We start from the raw sequence: 24,610 nt of genomic DNA, 5'->3' as shown, positions 1-24,610 counted from the left end.
CTTGACCTTGTAGGAGTTGCTGAAACATACTCTTCCTATCATGATCTTGAGAAGGAGCTGGCTGGGGTTGTTGTGGAGGGTAAACTGGGACCATAAACTGCTCAGCTTCACAAAGAACACGTACTTGCTTCTGCTGGGTTAGAAAGAGGTTATCTAGCTTCTCAAGCTTCTCCTCTAAAGCTTGTAGTTCCTTTCTATGCTCTTCCTCAGAATAAACACCTCCCCTTAAGCTGCTATCATATTCGTCACTATAATCTCCATTAGACTGAGCAAAGTTCTCTATTAATTCCAAACCTCCAGCTACATCTCTATTCACGAAGCTTCCATTGGAGGCTGTGTCTAGGAGCATCTTGATATTGGGAAGAACACCTCTATACAAAGTACACAACAAATATTCACTGCTGAATCCATGATGTGGGCATTGTGTTTGATATCCTTTGAACCTCTCCCATGCCTCACAAAAGGTCTCATTGTTCTTTTGGAGAAATCCTGAAATTTCATTCCTCAAATATGCAGTCCTTGAGCTAGTGAAGAACTTTGCAAGGAATACCTTCTTACAATAAATCCAAGAGGTGATTTTTCCAGGAGGTAGAGTCTTCTCCCATTGATGGGCTTTATCTCCTAGACAAAAAGGGAACAATCTCAGCTTCAAGGCATCCTCACTAACTCCAATTATATTGGTGAGGCTACAGAGCCTATCAAACTCATCAAGGTGTGCAAGTGGGTCCTCAGTAGGCAGTCCATGAAATTTGGTGCTTTGAACCCTTGAGATAAGACTACTCTTGATTGTGAAGGTTGTGTTATGGACAGCAGGAGGTACTATCCCAAATCTCTGAGTATGAGTTGTGGGAGCATCACTATCACCAATCTTCCTTCTCCTTTGAGGTTCAGTCTGATCATGTGGGAGTTCCATTGCCACCTCTTTTTCTTTGATTTTGAGACTCTGAACAGGTGCTCGAAAAAGCACTCGACCGTTTGCTTTGAGGTACTCAACCGAGTGCCTAGACGAGTGGTACCTGAGAATCAAAACAGAACACCAGAACAACAAAGAGGTGAGTAATAGAATCAAAAGTAACATAGCTGAATCTTGAAACAATGAAATCTCGACTGGAACATATAAACACCCTAATGCCAACGGCGCCAATTGAAACAAGGACTTTTTCAAGTATCTACTTATGAATGAATGAATGATGCAATCAAACAAACAAACATAAGTATGAATGATCAGAATGTAATGCAAGGTGTTTCAATTCCCTTATGATGTTGTAGCATAAAGGATGTCAATCCATAAAGAGTGTGATATGTAAGCAGTCAAGATGTGATCAATGCATTCAAGTTAAGCCAAATATCAAGTTGATTTGTTTCTAACAACCTAATGACAATAATGAAATGCAATGAACTAAGGCAACTTAAGACAATACTAATGCTGAATTAAACTGTAGAACAAGTGCAATAAACAAGACTAAGCAGAATTAACTAATAAGCAGAAGAAAACATGAACAGAACAATGCATAAGCAAGAAAGTAAAATGGAGTTCGACCTAGCACTCGGTCGAGTGCATGGTCGAGTGGGAGGTCGAGTTGACAAGCGAATGAACAGAAACAGAACAAATAATGAAAACAGAGCAAACAACAAGCAATTAACAATACTTAAACAGGGAAATCAATAAACAAAGAAAGGTCCTAAGGATGAATTCATAGGATGGACTCAAGCTATGGCTATCTAAATTGGTCAACAAACCTCAATCAACAATGAGCTATCTCTAGACAATGATCTTCTAATACATGTTAATCCATTCTCATGACAATAACAATCAAGCCAAGATACTTCTTAGACCTAGTTCTCACTAGCTATTACATATCAAAGCAGGCATTAAACAACCAGATCATCAATGTCAAAAATCATAGTAAACATCTAATCTCTTAGCATGCTTCATGATAATCTCTAGTATTAGCCTTATCTAACAACTTAGACATTGGTATGATGCTAAGAAGCTTATGATCTATCCTTACCCTCTCAGTATAAGAACATCATAGAGCATATCTAATCTAGAAGAGATATATAACAATCAAGCTTGACCAATCTAAACAACCATAACCATTATCCAGCCTAATCCATCCCTAAGATCCTAAGCCACTAATAAGATCTAAAAATCATCATGAAGAACACAAACCCAGAAATTAATGAAACTACCATGATTAGAAAGATGAGATAAAGATGAACAATTTAATACAAAGAAGTGAAAGCAAATATTCAACAGATTCAAAGTTATGAAGGTTACGGAAGATCTTGATGTGGATCGATCTTTGAGGAGCTCGTTATGAATCCGACCGAGTACTCGACCATGTGCCTGCTCGAGTGCTGTGGTCGAGTTGCCTTGCGAATCCACTTCCTGATACTTTCAGTCCTCTTGTTTAGCTCCAGAAATAACACCAAGTCCTTCCTTACCCTTTTAGAGCTCCATAACACCTAATAATACTCCAAATGCACAAATGTATGTAATGCATGCTTCTAAACATCCTAAGTGTATATTTGGACATAAATGGCTATAAAACCTAAGGAATCATTTCTATATGATGCAAAACATAAACTAAACAAGGCCTTAAATATGGTAAAATATAGTAACAACAAGTCCACACTTGTTTTAGTTTTAATCCGGGTTTGACCCAGTTTGTTTTGGGCTGACCCAGGTTCTTTTCTATTTTCCTATAAATACTCTAACCCTATTAAGGGGAGACTTATCTTTGGCTTAGCTTTTGTTTATCTCTTGTTTAGCAGCTTTTAGGGTTCTTAATATCAAGTTCCTCTTTTATAATCTCTAATCTACAGTAACTAATTATGATTTCACAAAGATCAAACCCATTCCTTTGTGTGATCATAACTATTAGTGAGTAGATCCTTTAGAACTTTGGGCTTGTATATTAGGGAGATAGGTGATTGATCTTTGATATCTAGGGGTTTATTTATGTGATTCCTATCTTGTTTAGTGTTAATAATGCTAGATAGACTTGATAATGCTTGAATCTAGACATTAGGATTTCCATGCCCATAAGGTTTTTGATGAAATTCCTGAACCAAACTATTCAAGAGCTTTGCATTCCTAGCCAATGGAAATTGATGATTAGGGTGCTTAGTTGTATTTAGCCTTGTTCTTAATGCATGCTTGCCTTGTGATTACATTTGGAAATTGTTGATTATCACTTGATTAGCATAGGATCTCTATCATGGAAATGGATTGATTTGAATAAGTGCTCTTTGCCATAGGATTGTTCTTGATTGTTGCTTAGCCATCTAGGATTGATTAGCTATCTCCCAAGTCATTAACCTTGCCCAAGGTTCACTTGTTTAATCTTGATTTAAAGTCTGTTCTTAGTTGTGTCCTTGTTTGTTTTGAGTTTGCATTGCTTGAATTTGTTTTGTTTTCTTTCTTTGAATCAGTTTGTTAGTTAAGATTGTTACAAGAAACCAATTCCTGTTTAAGTTTAGATTGAGCATCTTTGTGTATTCTTAGTGAGTTGAATAATGCAGATTGTGGATTGATAATTTTGATTGAAGTAAAAGTACTACATCATAAACTGAGTATTTAAGGGGAGAAGCGACCCAAGTCGAGGATTTTATGTGTTTTTGTCGCCGTTTGCAGAAGAAAAGAGAGAAAAGAGAGAGTTTGTGAGTTGAGAGGTTTTTTGGTTTGTTCTTGGTGATTTTGGTGAGATCTGTCGCTAAGGAAGCGAGAGTTGTTGCTGGGAACGAAGGAGAAGCTTCTTAAGGTGTTGGTTCCACCGTTTTTCAACAAAATCTTCCTGCAAAAGAGGTGAGTGTTTGACCATGGCTGATCTAAGCCTGAGATCTCTTTTGTTTTGGCTGTTCTTTGTTGTTTGCGGTGTTTTGTTTGCGTGAGTTTGTTGGTTTCATGTTTCCATAGATTCTGAAGCGTGTGGGAGAGTTTGGAATGCATTGGAGGTGATTCAAAACTGAGGTTCGACGTTCGGCTTCGTGCAGATCGTGTCTGAGAAGACGGTGTCGATCAATACCAGTTAGGTGTCGGTCGACACCATGGTCGTGTCTGTGTCGGTGAAACATGTCTTTTTCTTGAGATAAACCTATGAGTGAATGATGCAAAATCAAACAGACATAAGCAGTGATGATCAGGTGCAAGAGGTTTCAATTCTCTTATGCAGTTGTTGTATAAGAGATGTCAATCCATAAAGTGTGTGTATGCATGCAATCAAGATGTAACAGTGACTCAAGTCAAGCCAAATATGATAGTGGTTTTGGTGAAACAGTTTGATAAAACAAATGTAAATGCAGAAAGTAAAATGCTTGAATTAGAAACTTGGCAATAGGGGTAAGGTGGATAACCCTGTGGAGCTGGAAAACCATATTGAGGCATGGGGAAGTGCTCGGCCGAGTGCATTGGAGGCACTCGGTTGAGTGGTTGTTCGAGTGCACCTGTCGAGTGCCTCAGAACTTGCTGTTCCGCACTAATTGAAAGTTCCAAAGGGTTTTCTGCCCTAGACAGTACTCTGGTTGAAAATCCTCAGTTGGTGCTGGGGATGAGTTTCCACTCTTAAGTTCAGCAATCTCTCTCTTCATACCTTTGATGAACTTGGACATCTTCACCATCTTCTTCTTCAGCTTTGGAGAAGTGTCACCCTCTTGCTTGTCTCTCTCACTCCTTTGCTATTTCTTGGTTGAGGCTCATAGTCATCAAAGTAGAACTGCTCTTCCCCATCAACCATATCCACATCACCAGTTTGTTTTTCAGCATAAGGGGCTGTTCCATCAAACAAAAGCTCAGCTGCTGGCCAAAAGTCAATGTTAAACCCTTCTCTTATGGTTGTTGCTGCTTGATTAGGTAGAACAAACTGTGATTTGCCCACTGTTGGGTGGTCAAAGTTGAACAGGTATCTCCCATGATGCTTCTCCTTGGCTAGAATAAGAGTATAGGTGAGATTTGGAATGTCAATTGATAACTCTCAAATTAACATGGTTTAGACACCCTTTTTTTGTCCATATTTTGCATTGTATTTACCCTAACCTTAGCATTTTTAGGTCCTTTACTGTAGGAATTTGCATTTAGGCCATTTAGGGTGCTGCATTGTTGCATTTGTGCATTTTGGATGAAAACAGGTGATTTAGAGCCTAAAATGGAGAAAAACAAGGTCAAACCCGAGCATATACCGAAGGAGCAATTATGCAAGAAGAACAGTCCGAACCTCAACCACATGAAAGAGGATCTAAGAGCAGGAAGAACAACCCGAAGACCTATCCGAGGAGCTACCCGACTTGAACCTCGTGCACCGCCTCGAGCAGAACCTCGGGCAGGACTGAGCAACTAGGTTAAAAGGGTTTCCCTATATAAACCCCCTCTTCTTCCTCTTGCCAAAGCACGCCGCAGACACTCAAACCAGAGAGCGAGAGCTTCTGAGAGAGATCTTGAGCGACTCAAACACTTTTTCCACTTTGTTTTCGATTTCGTTTCTTTTGCTATTCTTTTTAGTTTCGATTATGTACTTCATTACCTTTACCTTATTTTCAATACAATGCAATCTTCATCTTCTTGTGTTTTTATGTTTTCTATCATGAGATCTGAGTAGTGAAATAAAGTTTCTATGGATGGGATAGACAAATATGTGTTCTTGATCGGTTAGGATGTCTTAGCTTGATTGTTTATGTTTTATAAATTCCTTTCTGGATTGGTGTTCTTAATGCTATTTTCAGACCGAGAGGTTGAGACTAGATCTAGGGTGTTTCGCCATCGAGATATGTTGTTGAAATGCTTGAATCAATTAATGCTAGAGATTTACTCACTTAGCCTAAGAGATTAGATGTGTAAGGAGTTTATTGACAATAATGAATCGGTTTGTAATGCCTGCTTGGTCATGTTTCTCTAACGAGAGTTGGGTAGGGGATTGACCAAGGTTGATTGTTTCTATCACGAGAGTGTTTTAGAAAGAATTAAGAGATTCATTGTCTAGGGAATATTTGCTTGAGGCATGTAGGACATCCCAAACTGGTCAGGAACACTTAGGAGTCGATTACCCCATCCTTAGGAGCTTTCACATCCTGATTGTTTACGTTTTTATTCATAACTCGACCCCTTACCCGAACTGGTACTCGATCACCAGCTTTGTGTATACCTTCAAGCTGTTCATACTCTTCTTCTTTAGCTGATCATCCCACCCGATCGTGTACCCGAATGCTTACATCGAGTACTTAGGTTCTGTGGTTCTTGTTCTTTTATTTACCTTTGCTTATTTTAGGATTGTTAGATAAAAACCTAATTATTGCTTGGTTTGACTTGTTTGTTTCTGATCATATCTAATTTGGATTGATATCCCTTTGTTTCTGATAGGATGATCGAGCACCACTCCGAGTCGCAAATCCAAACCACTGATGATTGGACCGAGTCAAGGGCGCCTAAAGTAGAACTCAAACCTCTTCCATCCGGGCTAAGGTACACTTTCTTGGGACCTAATTCAACCTATCCAGTTATTGTCAATTCTAGCTTGCCAGAAAAAGAACTGAAATTGATTTGCACCCAATTAAGAAATTATAGAAGAGCAATAGGTTATACTCTAGAAGACATCAAGGGTATATCTCCTGATCTCTGCTCCCATAGGATAAACCTAGAGGATGATTCGTATTCTAGTGTGGAACCTCCGCGCAGGCTAAACTCAAACCTGAAAGAAGTGGTAAAAAAGGAAATTATGAAGTTGCTCGACGCTGGAGTTATCTACCATATCACTGTTGTCAAGAACGAGAAAGATGAGCTAATTCCCACAAGGACAATAACAGGTCATCGAATGTGTATTGACTATAGGAAGCTTAATGCAGCCTCTAGGAAAGATCACTTTCCTCTGCTTTTCATCAACCAGATGCTGGAAAGGCTGGCTAATCACCCCTACTACTGTCTCCTTGACGGGTATAGTGGATTTATCCAAATCCCTGTCGACCAGGAGAAAACGACATTTACCTGCCCTTATGGTACTTTTGCCTATAAGAGGATGCCCTTCGATCTGCGGAACGCCCCTGCAACTTTTCAAAGATGCATGACATCTATCTTCTCGGATTTGATAGAAGAAATGGTGGAGGTTTTCATGGACGACTTTTTAGTATATGGAGCTTCTTTCTCATCCTATCTTTCAAACCTCTGCAAGGTGCTCAAAAAATGTGAAGAGACAAACCTTGTGTTAAATTGGGAGAAGTGCCACTTTATGGTTGAGGAGGGGATAGTCCTAGGCCACAAGATCCCAGAAAAGGGAATAGATGTCGACAAAGCTAAGATTAAAGTGATTGTTCAACTGCAACCTCCTAAATTTGTGAAAGACGTCAGAAGCTTCCTTGGTCACGCAGGATTCTACAGGCGATTTATTAAAGACTTCTCTAAGATTGTGTGACCATTAATGCGGCTCCTTTGCAAAGAAGCATAATTTATTGTCGACAAGGCCTGTTTAGATGCTTTCAACAAGATAAAGGAGGCTTTGGTGAGTGCACCGATAGTTTAGGCACCTAAATGGGATCATCCTTTTGAGATTATGTGTGATGCATCAGATTACGCTGTAGGGGCAGTCCTAGGCCAGAGGATAGATGAAAAGCTCCATGTGATCTACTATGCCAGCAGAACAATGGACGATGCACAGACGAGGTATGCGACAACCAAAAAGGAGCACCTTGGTCAGATCGAAAGTAAATGTTTACATGGATCATGCCGCCCTAAGGTACATTTACTCAAAAAAGGACACAAAACCTAGGCTTCTAAGATGGATCCTTCTTCTGCAAGAATTCGACATAGAAATTCTGGATAAGAAAGGAATTGAAAACGGGATAGCCGACCATTTGTCTAGAATGAGAATTAAGGATCCACTTCCAATAGATGACTCAATGCCCGAATAGAGACTTATGCACATCGACTATATGGATGAAATGAGCCACACGATCGGGCACACAATATATCACTCGACAACTGAGCCAACTAAGGTGATCAATTTCATGGCGGTAGAGTCGGTTAAGCTACCTTGGTACTCGGATTTCGTGAACTACATGGTGTGCGGGGAAATTCCTAAGGAATATGATGCCCATAGAAAGAAGAAGTTTTTAAGGGACGTTAATAGCTATTATTGGGATGAACCCTATTTATACAAAAAAAGGGACAGATGGTTTATTCAGACGATGCATAGCAGAGGAAGAAGTTCGAGGAGTACTCGAGCACTGTCATTGTAATGACCCTCACTAAGAGTAAAAATCCAAATAAAAATTTTGGAGAAAAAGACCCGGAAAAGACTTAGCAAGAAGGAGAAGAGAAAAATAAGAAGAATGACCGAAGGAAGTCCGAAGAAAAATCATCAAGTTAGAAGATGGCCAATGGCTGGTGGTCAAGAGGCTAAGTCCAATAGGAAGTCGAAGAAGAAGAATGGCCAAGTCAAAACCACAAAAGGCCAAGGTACGAACGGGACGGACGTACATGATCGGAGACGGTACGGACGGACTTACATGATCGAAGACGGTACAGAGATATCGGACGTACACGGACATATATGGTACGCACAGATCGGACGTGCACGGAAAAAGACGTTGCGGACCGAGTAAATACGGAAAGGAAAGATGTTGCAGACCGAGTAAATACGGAAGGGACCGGAAAGTTGCAGTACTAACGGGAAGTTGCCGTACGGACGGAGACATAGCTGACGAGAACGAGAATTAGCGGACGTAGCGGACGAGGCGCACGACAAACGCAGTACTTGCGCGGAACCGCAGAACCGACCAGACAGCGTTCGGATATTTGCGGAGCGGTTGTCAAGCGGCTCAAAAGAGAATTTATCTCATGAAATCAGCCAATAAAATTTCATGCAATCTTGAAGAGTAATCATTGTGTTGTTGAAAAACCAAAGAGGAAACATAATCATTATTTCCTAAGGAGTTGGCCAATAAGACTTCATGCAGCAAAAGTGTGAGACAAGAGAATATTTTCTCTTAGAAATCAACCAGTCTGAACTCATGCAAGAGGAAAGGAGATTCCTTGGGCTGGAAGTGACTTGCGCGCCAAGTGTTTGCCCAAAAGGAGTGGAGAGAAATTAAACGTGTGCTCGCCATGCATTGGCGAGTAGCACCGCCCAAATTCTCTGTAAAAGGAAGCCATCCCTTCTCATTTTTCTCATTCTCAGCTCAAGAGAGAAAAACCACAAAAACTCTCTAAGTGTTGCTCTCTCAAGAAGAAGGAAGATGCCGGAGCTTTGAACGCGCAGGAACGCTGTCCGGAAGCCGAGGAGAGACACAGTTGGAATCTGTTGGATGCGAGAAGGAAGTTGTCTGATCCGTGGTGCCATGAAGTATTGCTTGCATCGAGTACATGATCGAGTGGGGTGATCGAGTATGCAAGTGAGATATGAACAGCTCGAGGTATTACTGGATACAGGTTATCGTGTACCAGATCGGGTAAGTAGTCGAGTAAGTGAAAGAAATGCAAAGAAATAAAATATGAAAGTTCCTATGGATGGGGGTAATCGAATCCTAAGTGTTGTAGACCAGTACGGATGCCTTACATGCCTCAAGCAATTATTTCCAGGACAATGAACCTCTAAGACCTTGTCACCACACTTTCGCACTAGCAACAATCAACATTGAACACATTACCACACTGTCGCACTAGCAATATGAACAAGCAGGCATTAAGAACGCCCTAGATCTTAAACTCATCTAATTTTGTTACTCAGAGCTAAGTAAACCTCTAGCATTGGCTAAATCAAGCATTTTATCTACTCCTTTCGGCTTGTAGCATTTATAAACGCCTTAGATCTAATCTCAACCTTTCGGTCTGTTGACAGCATTAAGAGCACCAATCTAGAAGGAAATCTATCAATCATTTACAATGAACTAAAGCATCCTAACCGATCAAGAACACAAAATCATCTATCCCATCCCTAGAAACTTTACTACACTACTCGGACATAGAAGCGAATAACAATGCAATCAAAATGAATGAAAATGACATTGTATTAAAAGATAGAGTAGAGTAGAGAAAGTAAAGGATAGAAATATAAGAAAACTACAAAATACCAATGCAAAACAAGAAGAAAAATGTTGAGTCGCTCAGTTCTCTCACAGAGGCTCTCGCTCTCTGGTTTGAGGGTCTGCGGCGTACTGCTTTGCAAGCTAGGGGAAGAGGAGGTTTATATATGGAAACCCATTTGACCTAGCTTCCCAGACCTGCCCGATGATCTACTCGATGGGGTACACAAGGGTGAAGTCGGGTTACTCCTCGGGTGGATCTTAAGGTTGCTCTTCATGCTCTTGGATCCTCCTCGATCGTGTTGGGGTTCAGACTTGTTCTTGCAGCTCGATGGCTCCTTCGGGTACATGCTCGAGTTGTCCTTGTTTTTCCCCATTTTTGGCTCTTTAGCACCTGTTTTCATCCAAAATATGCAAATGCAGAAATGCAACATCCTACAGTAAATGACCTAAAAATGCTAAGTTAGAGGTATGAACAATGCAAAATATGGACAAAAAAGGATGCTAAAAACATGTAAATTAGAGAGTCATCAAATTCCGATCATCAATCTGCTGAATCGCTGTGAGTTCTGTGGTAGTTTTGTGTGGGGTGCTACATGGATCCTATGGACCATATACATACCCATTGCTTGCTGCATTTAGACTAGGTTCATGCTAGAACTAGTTAAATGTTGCATGCGTAATATGGTAGGATTTGTGCTAGATTCTTGTTAATCACATAGAATTTTGCTAGGAATCACCATGCATGTTGAGAATTGGAGAATTGAGCCGCATATTTTCATGATGAATTTGATGCATTTTAGCAAATTTGGCTTGCTTAAAATTTGGACCATGGACTTGCATGCATGATTAAATTGGTAGATTTTTATTCGCAATTTTAACTTGCATAAAAATCAAAGAGGGAGGTTGCATGCATGTAGAACAATCTAGGTTGCTTGAATTTTATTTCTTGCTGCTTGTTGATTGTTGCGTGATTTTTCTTGCTTGATTTCTTGCTTGAATTGCTTGTGTTGTAGTACTAATCTCTTAGCGTTTTTATTAACTCTTTGAGTTGTAGTACTTGTCTTAGCTAGTCTCTTGAATTATATTAGTTATTCTTCTCGAATTGTAGCAAGGATAGAGTAGTCAATCTTCTGTTTCCAAGTGTATTTTGGTTGTCTCGCGAGATTTCTCAATGACCACTCGCACGGGACAAAGTAATGAAACTGACTTTCTTTGTGGTGTGTGAATGAATGATGTATGGAATGATGATGTATGGAATGAATAGAAGTCAGGGTGTTTCAATTCCCCTTATGCAGTTGCAGTATAAGAGGTGTCAATCCTATCTGAGTGATTGTGAACAATTAAGATGTGCATATGAGTCTAAGTCAAGCCAATTGTAAAGATTGTTTGTCACTAACAATCCTAAAATGAGATATGAAATGCAAAAAGTAAAAACAACTAGAACAAGATACTAAATGCAAACAGAACAGACAAATTAAAGCTATAATGAAACTAGAACAGAGATAGACACTATGCTAATGAACTAATGCAAGACAAGTAATGATCAGGAAACTAAGTGAATGCAATGGAAATGAAACAGGAATGAAACAAGACAATCACAAATCAAAAACACAAGTTCTGGGGATGAAACTCGAGCAGCACTCGACCGAGTGTAGGTCGAGTACGTGGTCGAGCTAGATTTAAACGTGAAAACAGAGCAACACAAGAAAAACAGAGCAATGCAAAAACTAATCAAACAACAAGCAAGCAATGATATTTAGACTAAGATTTCAATAAACAAAGAAGGCCTTGAGGAGGGATTCATGGGCTGAGCTAATTATTGTGGTTATCTAACTTGGTCAACAAATCTCAAGCAAACTTTGAGCTGATCTCTAGACATACTATTCTAAGACATGTTTAATCCACTCTCATGGCAAGAAACAATCAAACCTATGCATTTCTAGACTTGTTCTCACAAAGTAAAGAATCTACATAAGCAGGCATTAAGCAATACATCTCAAACCAAAAAAGACTTCTAATCTCTTAGCAAGCCTAATGGTAAGCTCTAGATCTAGCCTTATCTATGCTCCTTAGACATTGGTGTGATGCTAAGATGCTTGAAATCAAACCCTACCTTCTCAGATATAGGATCAGCATTAAGATCATCTAGTCTAGAAGAGATCTACAACAATCAAGCTTGACCAAATCAAACAAACCACAAGATCAACCCAGCCTAACCCATCCTCAAGGTCCTAAGCAAACTACTCACAAGAACACATGGTGAAATATGTCAAAAACCCAGAAAATAATGAAACTTGCATCATTAGAAAGATGAAACAGAGATCTACAATGTTGATGAAGAAATAAAACTCGAAATCTTAATATTTTGAAAGTTATAAAACAAACAAAATACAAGGATCTAGTCTTTCTTTCTTAAACAAGTACAAAATCTAAAAAATAAAAGAAAGTGCAAAAGGAATAAAATCTAAAAAAGGTAAAAACTAGGTTTTAGACTCTCTAAAAAGCTGGACTCTTTGGTGGCTGCAGGTACAAGGGCCTTATATAGGAGGTGAGGTGGAAGCCCTAAAAATACAAAAAGTCAAATGAATAAACAAGCTAACAAGGGAATACTCATCATAGATCCCTAATGCAAATACTATACAATCCTACATGAAACATGCTAAACAAGATCCTAATGTGCAGTGCAAACTACATGAACACTCTTTTTTTATAAAGATTTTTGCAAAAAATTTCAAATTTTTAGGGTTTTTCTATGCCTTAGATGCTATGCAAGTATTAACATGATGATGCTAAAATTTTGAAATAATAATCACAAAACACAATGTCAAACACAGTCCCTGTGTGAAAGAAATTTGATTGAGGATTCAAGATGAAAAACAAAAAACAAAACACAATGTCAAATGCAATGATATCTACAAGTGAAGGTGATAGTGGTACCTTAGGGATTGTGGAAGTAGTTGTCCACATCCATCTGCATGCTGTCATAGGAGTAGTTGGGGTCTTGTTGGTGACTTGGAGGTGGAGATTGGGGCAGCTCGACGATGGAAATCGACCGGGACTCGGTCGAGTACGTGCTCGAGTGGGGGGGTCGAGCTGGACCACGAATCTTCTTTTCCTCTTCTATCTGGTCTCCCTTGCTTCCCTGATCATGAAAATACCAAAACAAAAATCAAAATACCAAAAACCTTAAACAATATGTACATGGATACCTTAGGGACTTCCTCCCTAGTGAGCTTGTTTAAAGTCACTAAGCTTGACTTGGGTGTCCTTTTTAGGCTTGTGGAGCATCTTGGAGAAGCATTGTGAACTTCTCAGGTGTTTCCTTTTCTCCCAAATACTTCTTAACTCTCTGACCATTGACTGTGAACTCACTACCATCCTTGTTGAGAAGTGTGACAGCCCCATATGGTACGATCTCCTTTATCTTAAAAGGGCCTCCCCATCTACTTTTTAACTTCTCAGGGAATTACTTGAGTCTTGAATTGTAAAGCAAAGCTTGGTCTCCAGCCTGTAAGTCTTTGATGAGAATCTTCTTATCATGGAAGGCTTTAGTTCTTTCCTTGTAGATTTTGGAGTTCTCATAAGTTTCCAATCTGATTTCCTCAAGCTCATGCAGTTCAAGGCTTCTCTTAGCTTGTGCTGTCTCTAGATCCAAGTTCAAAAGTTTGATTGCCCATAGGGCTTTTGATGTTCATATATTTTACCATGGTTTCCCTTAGTTTATTCACATCTTTTGCATCTTTTGCTAGCCATTTTCATCATTATTGTGTAGCTTTAGGACTAATCATGCATTAGAGTTTAGTTGCATTGCATTTGCATCTTTTCATGCATAAACAGGTGATTTTGGAGCTTAAGGAGCATGGAAACAATCCTGAGGAGAAGTGAAGCAATCTTGAAGGGAAAGCAAGAGAGTTAAGGCGGAAGAACCAAGGTCCAGAGTCCAACTCGACCAAGCACTCGACCGAGTGGGTAGATGGACTCGACCAAGTGGAGTGTGCACGAGAGAAGCCAGCTCGACCATGGACTCGACCGAGCACTGGTCGAGTTGACCGAGCCGTTGACTACTTTGACTTTTTCTATTTTTAGGGCTTCCACCTCCTCACCTATATAAGGCCTTGTACCTGCAGCCACCAAAGTGTGCAACTTTTTAGATATTCCCTAAACCTAGTTTTTACCTTTTTTAGTTTTATTCCTTTTGCATTTTTATTTTTAAGATCTTGTACTTCCTTATGAAAGAAGACTAGATTCTTATATTTTGTTGGTTCTATAACTTTCAAGATATTGAGAATTTGAGTTTCATCCTTTCATCAATATTGAAGATCTTTGTTTAATCTTTCTGATAATGCAAGTTTCAATATTTTCTGGGTTTTTGACTTTGATCACCATGTATTGTTGTGAGTAGTTTCCTTAGGATCTTGAGGATGGGTTAGGATGGATTGATCTTGTGGTTTGTGTGACTTGGTCAAGCTTGATTGTTGTAGATCTCTTCTAGGGTAGATGATCTTAATGCTGATTCTATATCTGAGAGGGTAGAGTCTGATTTCAAGCTTCTTAGCATCACACCAATGTTTAGGAAGCATAGATAAGGCTAGATCTAGAGCTTACCATTAGGCTTGCTAAGAGATTAGTGGTCTTGTTTGGTTTGAGATGTATTGCTTAATGCCTGGTTGTGTAGATTCTTTACTGTGTGAGAACAAGTCTAGAATTGCATAGGTTTGATTGTTTCTTGACCATGAGAGTGGGAGAAACTTGTCTTAGATTAATATGTCTAGAGGTTAGCTCAAAGTTTGCTTGAGGTTTGTTGACCAAGTTAGATAACCACAATGATTAGTCCATCCCATGAATCCATCCTCAGGACCTTCTTTGTTTATTGAAATCTTAGTCTTAATCTTGTTGCTTGCTTGTTGTTTGATTGGATTTAGCATTACTCTGTTTTTATTGCATTGCTCTGTTTCTGCGTCTAGTCTAGCTCGACCACCCACTCGACCTACACTCGGTCGAGTGCTGCTCGAGTTCATCCCCAGAACTCTGTGTCTATGATTTGTGCTTGTCTTGTTTCATTCTTGTTTCATTCCAGTTGCATACATTTAGTTTTCAGTTCATTAATTATCTTGCATTAGTTCATTAGTAGTAGTCTCTGTTTCTGTTCTTGCTTTATCACTGTTTCAATCATTCAGTTTCATTTGCATCTAGTTGTTAGTTCTTGTAGTTTATTTTCTGTATTTTACATTTTCTTCCTAGGATTGTTAGTAACAAACAATCTTTACATTTGTCTTAACTTAGATTCATATGCATATCTTAATTGTTCACAAACACTCATTTAGGATTGATACCTCTTGTACTGCAATAGCATAAGGGGAATTGAAACACCCATCCATCATTCCATTCATATCTCACCATTGCATACATCATCATTCACACCACAAAATAAACTTGTTTCAATTTGGCACCGTTGCCCATTTGAGTGTGTTTTGTGACATTTAGGATCCATATTAGTCTAAGATTAAGTTCTTTTATACGCTTGTGAGGTTGTTGTACTCGAATCTTCTGTTTCTGGGTTGAAGTTCCATTTCAGGTACCACTCGACCAGTCACTCGACCACCACTCGACCGAGTCGTGATCGAGCACCTGCTCGAGCCAGAAGCCGGATCTCTATAACCATCATTCTCTAGTCGACTTGACCTCCTACTTGAGCCTGTGCTCAGTCGCTTGCCTAGCAAAAATCGTTTGTGTCTGTTAATGCACACAAGGTCTAAAGGAAAGGACAATCTTCTTAGGCCTATTGACAACATCAACAACAAGACCAAGAGTTTAGGAGCTAAGCAAAGGAGAGTTGTTCAGCAACAACAAGAGGTTATAGTAGCTATGGATCAACAAGATCAGGTTCAGAGACCAAGGAACATTGGTGCTGGAGATGCACCCAAAACTCACAACCAAAGAGCTGGCATTGTGCCACCAACTGTTGCCAACAACCACTTTGAGATCAAGAGTGGATTGATCTCAATGATTCAGGCCAATAAATTCCATGGATTGCCTATGGAGGATCCACTAGATCATCTTGATGAGTTTGACAGAATCTGTGGTCTTACCAAGATCAATGGAGTAAGTGAAGATGGTTTCAAGCTGAGGTTGTTCCCTTTCTCACTTGGGGACAAAGCTCATTTATGGGAAAAGACTCTCCCTACTGGTGCAATCACTACTTGGGATGCATGCAAGAAGGCTTTCTTGGCCAAGTTTTTCTCCAATGCTAGGACAGCAAGACTAAGGAATAGATCTCTGGAGTTGCTCAAAGGAGTAATGAAAGCTTTTGTGAAGCTTGGGAAAGGTTCAAAGAGTACCAAACTCAGTGTCCTCACCATGGTTTCAGTGTGGAGTCTTTGTTGAGCACATTGTATAGAGGAGTGCTTCCCAAGTTCAGAATGCTTCTTGATACAGCCTCCAATGGAAACTTCCTCAATAAGAATGTGGAAGAAGGCTGGGAGTTAGTAGAGAACCTTGCACAGTCTGATGGGAACTACAATGAGGACTATGACAGAACCATAAGGTCATCATCAACTGATCAAGAAGACAAGTACAAGAAGGATCTGAAAATGGTGAATGAAAAGCTTGATAGGATCTTGCTAAGTCAGCAAAAGTCTATTCACTTTGTTAGTGAAGAGGAGCCTCCAGTTCAAGAGGGAGAGAATGAGTTTGCTGAGTTATGCTATATGCAAAACCAAGGAGGTTTCAAGGGTTAGAACCAAGGAGGGTTTAGGAACAATAATCTGTCCTATAGGAGCACAAATGTGGCCAACCCACAAGATCAAGTCTACCCTCCTCAACAGCCTCAACAGCACCAAAACTATGTCCCCAAACAACAGCAACAGGTGTTCCAGCCCCAGTTGTGTCCCCCACCAGGGTTTCAGACTAACCAAGGCCAGGAACAAGACCTTAGAGCCATGGTACAACAGCTGTTGATTTGTCAAACACAAGGGAAGATAGAGGAAGCCAAACAGTTTGCTGAGCTAAACCAAAGGCTCACATCTCAATACAATGATCTGAATATGAAGTTTGAGGGTCTGAATTCCAGAGTTAAGTACATGGAGAGTAACATAGCCTCTTCTTCAGCTCCAAAACCCAACCAACTCCCTGGAAAAGCTGTCCAAAATCAAAGGGAGTTCACAGCCAAAGCCATTCAAGTTCATGAGGAAGAAGCCACTGAGGACAGTGCAGTTCAAGTTTGGGGGAATTCATTAGTTACTGAAGCCCCAAGTGATGTTTGTAACAAGCAATTGGAGCTCGCACCTGAGCTCAACCATGGACTCGAGCAGCCACTCGACCGAGTGCATGCTCGAGTGGTCGATCGAGCTGGACATTCCAAGGCTGACAAACCTGCCAAGTACATTCCTCTTGCCTACAAGCCTCCACTACCTTTCCCAGGATGTTTCAAAGCACAAAAGATTAAGGAGCTTAGGGAAATCATTGAGAGAAAGGAGATGATGGCTAGGCAACAAGAAGAAGAGAGGGTTTTGAAGGAAGAAGCTGTGGTTGAGAAAAAAGAAGAAGTGTTGGCTATACAAGAAATCACCATTGCTTACCAGGAAGAGGAGAGAGGACCTGCTTTGGAACAGTATGATCCATATCCTCTCTACAAAGACTTTTTGATTGATTTGTCAAAGAAGAAGGCTGAAGCTCAAGATGAGAAGGATCTTGAGGACCTTGGAGGAGTTATCATTCCAATCAAGCTTAAGGATCCAGGGCCATTCTACTTGCCTTGCACAATCAGTTACCTCCACTACAATCAATGCCTTTGTGATTTGGGAGCTTCAACAAGTGTCATACCATATTCCATAGCTCAAAAGCTTGGGAGAACTGACTTCAAATCTACTAGACTCCATGTGTGCCTAGCTGATGGGACAAATAGATAGGTAGTTGGGAGGTTAGAGAATGTCCCAATCAAGATAGGAAGAGCAAGGATCCACACTGACTTTGTGGTGATAGAGATGGACAAGGAGCCTGAAGATCCAATCTTACTAGGGAGGCCATTCTTAGCTACTGTGGAGCAGTTATTGATGTCAAGGAAGGTCTTGTGACCTTGAACATTGCTGAAGATGTAGTTATGAAGTTCAATATCTACAATCCAACCAACCTTCCCACCATTGATGACCAGCCTTTTACTATCAAGGAAAAAGGTGGTCAAGAAGGGTTAAGTGATAAGGCAACTCCAAAAGCTGAGCTCCCACTTCAAGAGGATTCTGTGGAAAAGCTTAAGAGGTCAGTTCAAGAGTTGACTAGTATGGTTGAGGATCTTCAAGTAAAGCTGAACAAGAGGTCTTTGAGGAAAGCAAGACCAAGGCTCAAAATCAAGAAGAAATATGGTTTGTGTGCTAAGGGTGAGGTGATCAAGGATCAACTTCACAGTGACCAAGAGGTTCCAGGGAGGATTTCATCACCTCCTTGGTATCTAGATCAAGTCTAAGAAGGAAATCAAAGTCAAGCTTAGTGACTTTAAACAAGCTCACTAGGGAGGAAGTCCCTAAGGTATCCTTTGTAAATATGGTTTAATTTGTTAGTAGTTTTGATATGCTTTCTTTTATGATTTTGTTGGACAGGCTTTTTATTAAGAATGTAGTTGGGTAAGAAGAGATTTGGACTTGGGCAAGGAGGTTCGCAAGCCCACTCGACCAGGCCACGAGAGGTACTCGATCGAGCTGGGTAAGGATTAAGGCCCATTTGGTTTCCAAAGCTTCTAGAACGATCGAGTGGAGGGGGAAAAGGAAGAAAAATTTTGAAATTTCAAATTGGTCAAGGAGCTCGACCACGTGCTGGTCGAGTGTGGGGTCGAGTGGTAGCCAAAAAAGCAGGATCCCAGCTACACCTTTGATAGTATGCAGGAGGATGTGGACAGCTTCTTCTCCAATCCTTGAGGTAACATTATCACCTTACCATTGTATATACCATAGCATTTCATATGTTGTGTTTTGTTTTAAGTCTTGAATTCTCAAGCAAATTTCTTTCACACAAGGGACTGTGTGATTTAAGTTTGGGGGAGGGTTTGAGATAGCATTTGATGTTGTGTTTTGTTTTCTTATTTCAAATTTTTATCATCATCATGTTAGCACTTGCATAATCATCTAAGGCATAGGAAAACCATAAAAATTTGAAAATTTTTTGCAAAAATCTTTATAAAAAAAGAGTGTTCATGTAGTTTGCATTGCATATTTAAGAGTTTTGTTTAGCATATAGGACTGTTTGCATTAGGGATCTATAATAAGTTTTTCCTTGTTAGCTTGCTTAATTCACTAGACTAGGATCAATGCCCAAGTTAATAGTACTTTGATGCTAGTTGAGTGGTTAGACGCATAAGATTGAACCAAGCCTTGAATTCCTGAATTGCATTTGGTCTAAATTGAAGCATGTTGTGATTTGATGTCATTTCCTATCTATAAGAACCTAATATTGACTGTTAATTATCAATGTATGCATTGCTTTAAACTCATGGATACCATATACTTATTTGGATCATCTTTCTCCTTTTGCCACTCTTGTTGATCCAAGTAGCTGATTTCACTTTTAAATCAGTTTCCCTACCCCTAACCAAACCTTCTTTCAAGCCATGTTTATTCTTGTGTGTGTGAGGCCTATTTTTGGGATTGAGCTTGGTAGAAAGTGTTAGGTTTGAACTGACAAGAGTAAAGCCTTGTGTAGTTCTAGTTTGCATTTTTCAAACTAGATAGGACTAGGTGGTTCACTTGTTGGGTTTGGGACTTGGCTATTATGAGAAGAAAAGAGGAAAAAGAGAAAGAAAAGGTTAGAGTCTTTAGGAGGGGAATGTGTTTAAGAAAATTTGAAGTCTAGTGAAAGAATGGGAAGAATAAGGTTGTTTAAAGATGGTTCTAGTTAAAGAAAAGAAAGAAAGAAAAAAGAAGTCTAGCAAAATGCTTATATGTCTTAAGAATAAGAAGAAAAGAGAACCATAGCAAATAAGTAAGAATCCCCCATTCCACTAGAAAGATCAAATAAGAAACCTCTCCTAAGACTTTAAAACCAAAAGAGAAAAGGGTGAAAAAGAAGAAAAGAAGTTAAAGGGTAGCACTAGGACCAATTGGGTTTAGATTGATAGGATAAACACTTTGGGAGCCTTTGGGTAGACAAGGTTTTGTTCTTGTATGTGTCTAAGTGTTCTTACCTTTAGCATTCTTCTAATGCTCAATCCATTTTTTATGAGAGAACCTTGATATTGATAAGCCCTACTCTAAAAAGAGACCATCATTGTCTCTAAACCTTTTACTGCCAAGCCAAATGAGTTTAAGCATTGCATAGAATTGATTCATGTTCTTGATTAATGAATGTTAAAGGAAATGGTTGATTTGAATGCATGTGGATGTCTAAGGCTGAAATCAGTGAAGGTTGTGATATGCTTGTCTAAAGTCTTTAAGTATAGCTCATCCAAATTGCATCATAGTACTAGTAACTTGGACATTGATTCTAGATAGTCTATATGCAAGCTTTAGGAGCTGAGATCCCACTTTCAAACCTCATCTACCTTCTTATGTCTTGTTTATTTGCTTGAGGGCAAGCAAAGACTAAGTTTGGGGGTGTTGATGTTCATATATTTTACCATGTTTTCCCTTAGTTTATTCACATCTTTTGCATCTTTTGCTAGCCATTTTCATCATTATTGTGTAGCTTTAGGACTAATCATGCATTAGAGTTTAGTTGCATTGCAATTGGATGTTTTCATGCATAAACAGGTGATTTTGGAGCTTAAGGAGCATGGAAACAATCCTGAGGAGAAGTGAAGCAATCTTGAAGGGAAAGCAAGAGAGTTAAGGCTGAAGAACCAAGGTCCAGAGTCCAACTCGACCAAGCACTCGACCGAGTGGGTAGATGGACTCGACCGAGTGGAGTGTGCACGAGAGAAGCCAGCTCGACCATGGACTCGACCGAGCACTGGTCGAGTTGACCGAGCCGTTGACTACTTTGACTTTTTCTATTTTTAGGGCTTCCACCTCCTCACCTATATAAGGCCTTGTACCTGCAGCCACCAAAGTGTGCAACTTTTTAGATATTCCCTAAACCTAATTTTTACCTTTTTTAGTTTTATTCCTTTTGCATTTTTATTTTTAAGATCTTGTACTTCCTTATGAAAGAAGACTAGATTCTTATATTTTGTTGGTTCTATAACTTTCAAGATATTGAGAATTTGAGTTTCATCCTTTCATCAATATTGAAGATCTTTGTTTAATCTTTCTGATAATGCAAGTTTCAATATTTTCTGGGTTTTTGACTTTGATCACCATGTATTGTTGTGAGTAGTTTCCTTAGGATCTTGAGGATGGGTTAGGATGGATTGATCTTGTGGTTTGTGTGACTTGGTCAAGCTTGATTGTTGTAGATCTCTTCTAGGGTAGATGATCTTAATGCTGATTCTATATCTGAGAGGGTAGAGTCTGATTTCAAGCTTCTTAGCATCACAACAATGTTTAGGAAGCATAGATAAGGCTAGATCTAGAGCTTACCATTAGGCTTGCTAAGAGATTAGAGGTCTTGTTTGGTTTGAGATGTATTGCTTAATGCCTGCTTGTGTAGATTCTTTACTGTGTGAGAACAAGTCTAGAATTGCATAGGTTTGATTGTTTCTTGACCATGAGAGTGGGAGAAACTTGTCTTAGATTAATATGTCTAGAGGTTAGCTCAAAGTTTGCTTGAGGTTTGTTGACCAAGTTAGATAACCACAATGATTAGTCCATCCCATGAATCCATCCTCAGGACCTTCTTTGTTTATTGAAATCTTAGTCTTAATCCTGTTGCTTGCTTGTTGTTTGATTGGATTTAGCATTACTCTGTTTTTATTGCATTGCTCTGTTTCTGCGTCTAGTCTAGCTCGACCACCCACTCGACCTACACTCGGTCGAGTGCTGCTCGAGTTCATCCCCAGAACTCTGTGTCTATGATTTGTGTTTGTCTTGTTTCATTCTTGTTTCATTCCAGTTGCATACATTTAGTTTTCAATTCATTAATTATCTTGCATTAGTTCATTAGTAGTAGTCTCTGTTTCTGTTCTTGCTTTATCACTGTTTCAATCATTCAGTTTCATTTGCATCTAGTTGTTAGTTCTTGTAGTTTATTTTCTGCATTTTACATTTTCTTCCTAGGATTGTTAGTGACAAACAATCTTTACATTTGTCTTAACTTAGATTCATATGCATATCTTAATTGTTCACAAACACTCATTTAGGATTGATACCTCTTGTACTGCAATAGCATAAGGGGAATTGAAACACCCATCCATCATTCCATTCATATCTCACCATTGCATACATCATCATTCACACCACAAAATAAACTTGTTTCAGCTTTGTACTCAACTTCAACTGGGAGATGGCAAGACTTGCCATAGACCAGTTGGAATGGGGTTCTTCCTATAGGTGTCTTGAAAGCTGTTCTATAGGCCCAAAGTGTTTCATCAAGTTTACTAGACCAATCCTTTCTTGTTGCTCCTACTATTCTTGATAGAATGGCCTTGATTTGTTTGTTTGACACTTCAACTTGTCCACTTGTTTGGGGGTGGTAGGCTGTAGACACCTTGTGTTTGACTCCATACTTCCTTAGCATTCCTTCAAAGATCTTGTTGATGAAGTGTGTTCCTCCATCACTAATCACAGCTCTTGGAATTCCATACCTTGGGAAGATTATGGTCTTAAAAAGTTTAAGTACCACTTTGTGATCATTAGTAGGGCTGGCAATAGCCTCTACCCACTTGGAGACATAGTCCACTGCCACTAATATGTAGACATTCCCATTTGAAGGAGGATTAAAAGGTCCCATGAAATCAATTCCCCACACATCAAATATCTCAACTTCCAGAATTGGGTTTTGGGGCATTTCATTCCTTCTTGTGATATTTCCCATTCTTTGGCAAGCATCACACTTTGTGATGAACTTGTGAGTGTCTTTGTATAGTGTAGGCCACCATAGACCAGCTTGTAAGACTTTTTGGGCAGTCTTGAAAGTTGCAAACTGGCCTCCATAAGTAGAACCATGACAATGCCCTAGCACTCCTTCAACTTCATTTTCTGCTATGCACCTTCTAAACAACCCATCTGATCCCTTTTTGTATAAGTAAGGTTCATCCCAATAGTACCCATTGATGTCCTTGAGGAGCTTTTTCTTCTTATAAGGGTCCATATCTGCTGGAACTTCTTCACACACCTTGTAATTGACTATGTCAGCATACCAAGGTAGATCTTCACTTTCAAGTGCCATCCACTCCTCCATCTCATCCTGCTCGATCGTGTGCCCAAACATACTCGATCGAGTGCATGCTCGAGTAGGCGGTCGAGTTGGAGGCCGAGTTGTCCCTATCTGCATCAGCTTCTCCTCAGGCATTGAATCATCGATTGGAATCTCCTCCTCTATCCTCATTCTGGACAAATGATCAGCTACTCCATTCTCTATCCCTTTTTTATCAATTATTTCCATGTCAAACTCTTGGAGAAGCAGAATCCATCTTAACAACCTTGGTTTTGTGTCCTTCTTTGAGTAGATGTGCCTCAAAGCAGCATGATCGGTGTACACAATTACTTTGGACCCTACTAAGTAGCTTCTGAATTTTTCAAAGGCAAAGACCACTGCTAGAAGCTCTTTCTTTTTCTGTCCCAGAACTGCTCCTACTGCAAAGTCTGAAGCATCACACATAATCTCAAATGGAAGATCCCAGTTTGGAGCTTGGACTATTGGGGCTGATATCAAAGCAGCCTTGATCTCCTTGAAAGCCTTCAAGCAATCTTCATCAAAGTTGAACTAAGTCTCCTTGCAAAGCAACCTTGTCAATGGCCTAGCTATCTTTGAGAAATCCTTGATGAAACTTCTATAAAATCCAGCATGACCAAGAAAGCTTCTTATGTCCTTAACTGTTTTTGGTGGTTGAAGTTGAACCATGACTTCAATTTTTGCTTTGTCAACCTCAATACCCTTCTCTGAAATCTTATGACCAAGAACTATCCCTTCTTCAACCATGAAGCGACATTTTTCCCAATTCAGGACTAGATTTGTCTCCTCACATCTCTTTAAAACTCTGCATAGATTAGTAAGACAAGAAGAAAAGGAATCTCCATAGACAGAGAAGTCATCCATAAAAACTTCAACCACATCCTCAATAAGATCAGAGAAGATTGACATCATGCACCTTTGAAAGGTAGCTGGAGCATTACATAATCCAAATGGCATCCCCCTATATGCAAAGGTACCATATGGACATGTGAATGTTGTCTTCTCTTGATCATTGGGATGAATAGGAATTTGGAAAAATCCAGAATATCCATCCAAGAAACAGTAATGAGTATGATTGGCTAATCTTTCCAACATTTGATCAATAAATGGAAGAGGAAAATGATCTTTCCTAGTAGCAGATTTAAGCTTCCTATAGTCAATGCACATTCTATGTCCTGTTATGGTTCTAGTGGGAATTAACTCATCATGATCATTCTTTACTACAGTGATTCCTCCTTTTTTAGGGACACAGTGGGCTGGTGAGACCCAAGTACTATCAGAGATAGGATAGATCACACCAGCTCCAAGCAATTTTAGAATCTCCTTTTTGACTACTTCCTTTAGG

General features: G+C 39.6%; 2 non-coding genes across 2 annotated transcripts; one reads left to right on the top strand and one right to left on the bottom strand.

Moving 5' to 3' along the window:
* The first annotated feature begins 404 nt into the window (after positions 1–404).
* On the top strand, positions 405–510 carry LOC147940005 (small nucleolar RNA R71). The gene has a single exon (XR_015564843.1). It is a non-coding gene; the product is annotated as a small nucleolar RNA R71 (small nucleolar RNA).
* Positions 511–16,269: 15,759 nt separating this feature from the next.
* Positions 16,270–16,375, bottom strand: LOC147940004 (small nucleolar RNA R71). The gene has a single exon (XR_015564863.1). It is a non-coding gene; the product is annotated as a small nucleolar RNA R71 (small nucleolar RNA).
* Between the last annotated feature and the right edge of the window lie 8,235 nt (positions 16,376–24,610).

The sequence above is a fragment of the Camelina sativa genome, chromosome 8 (assembly GCF_030686135.1).
Source record: "Camelina sativa cultivar CO46 ecotype springtype chromosome 8, ASM3068613v1".
Taxonomy (NCBI): Eukaryota; Viridiplantae; Streptophyta; class Magnoliopsida; order Brassicales; family Brassicaceae; genus Camelina; species Camelina sativa.
Note: the sequence above shows the minus strand (reverse complement) of the source record. Positions and strands in the feature narration are given on the sequence as shown.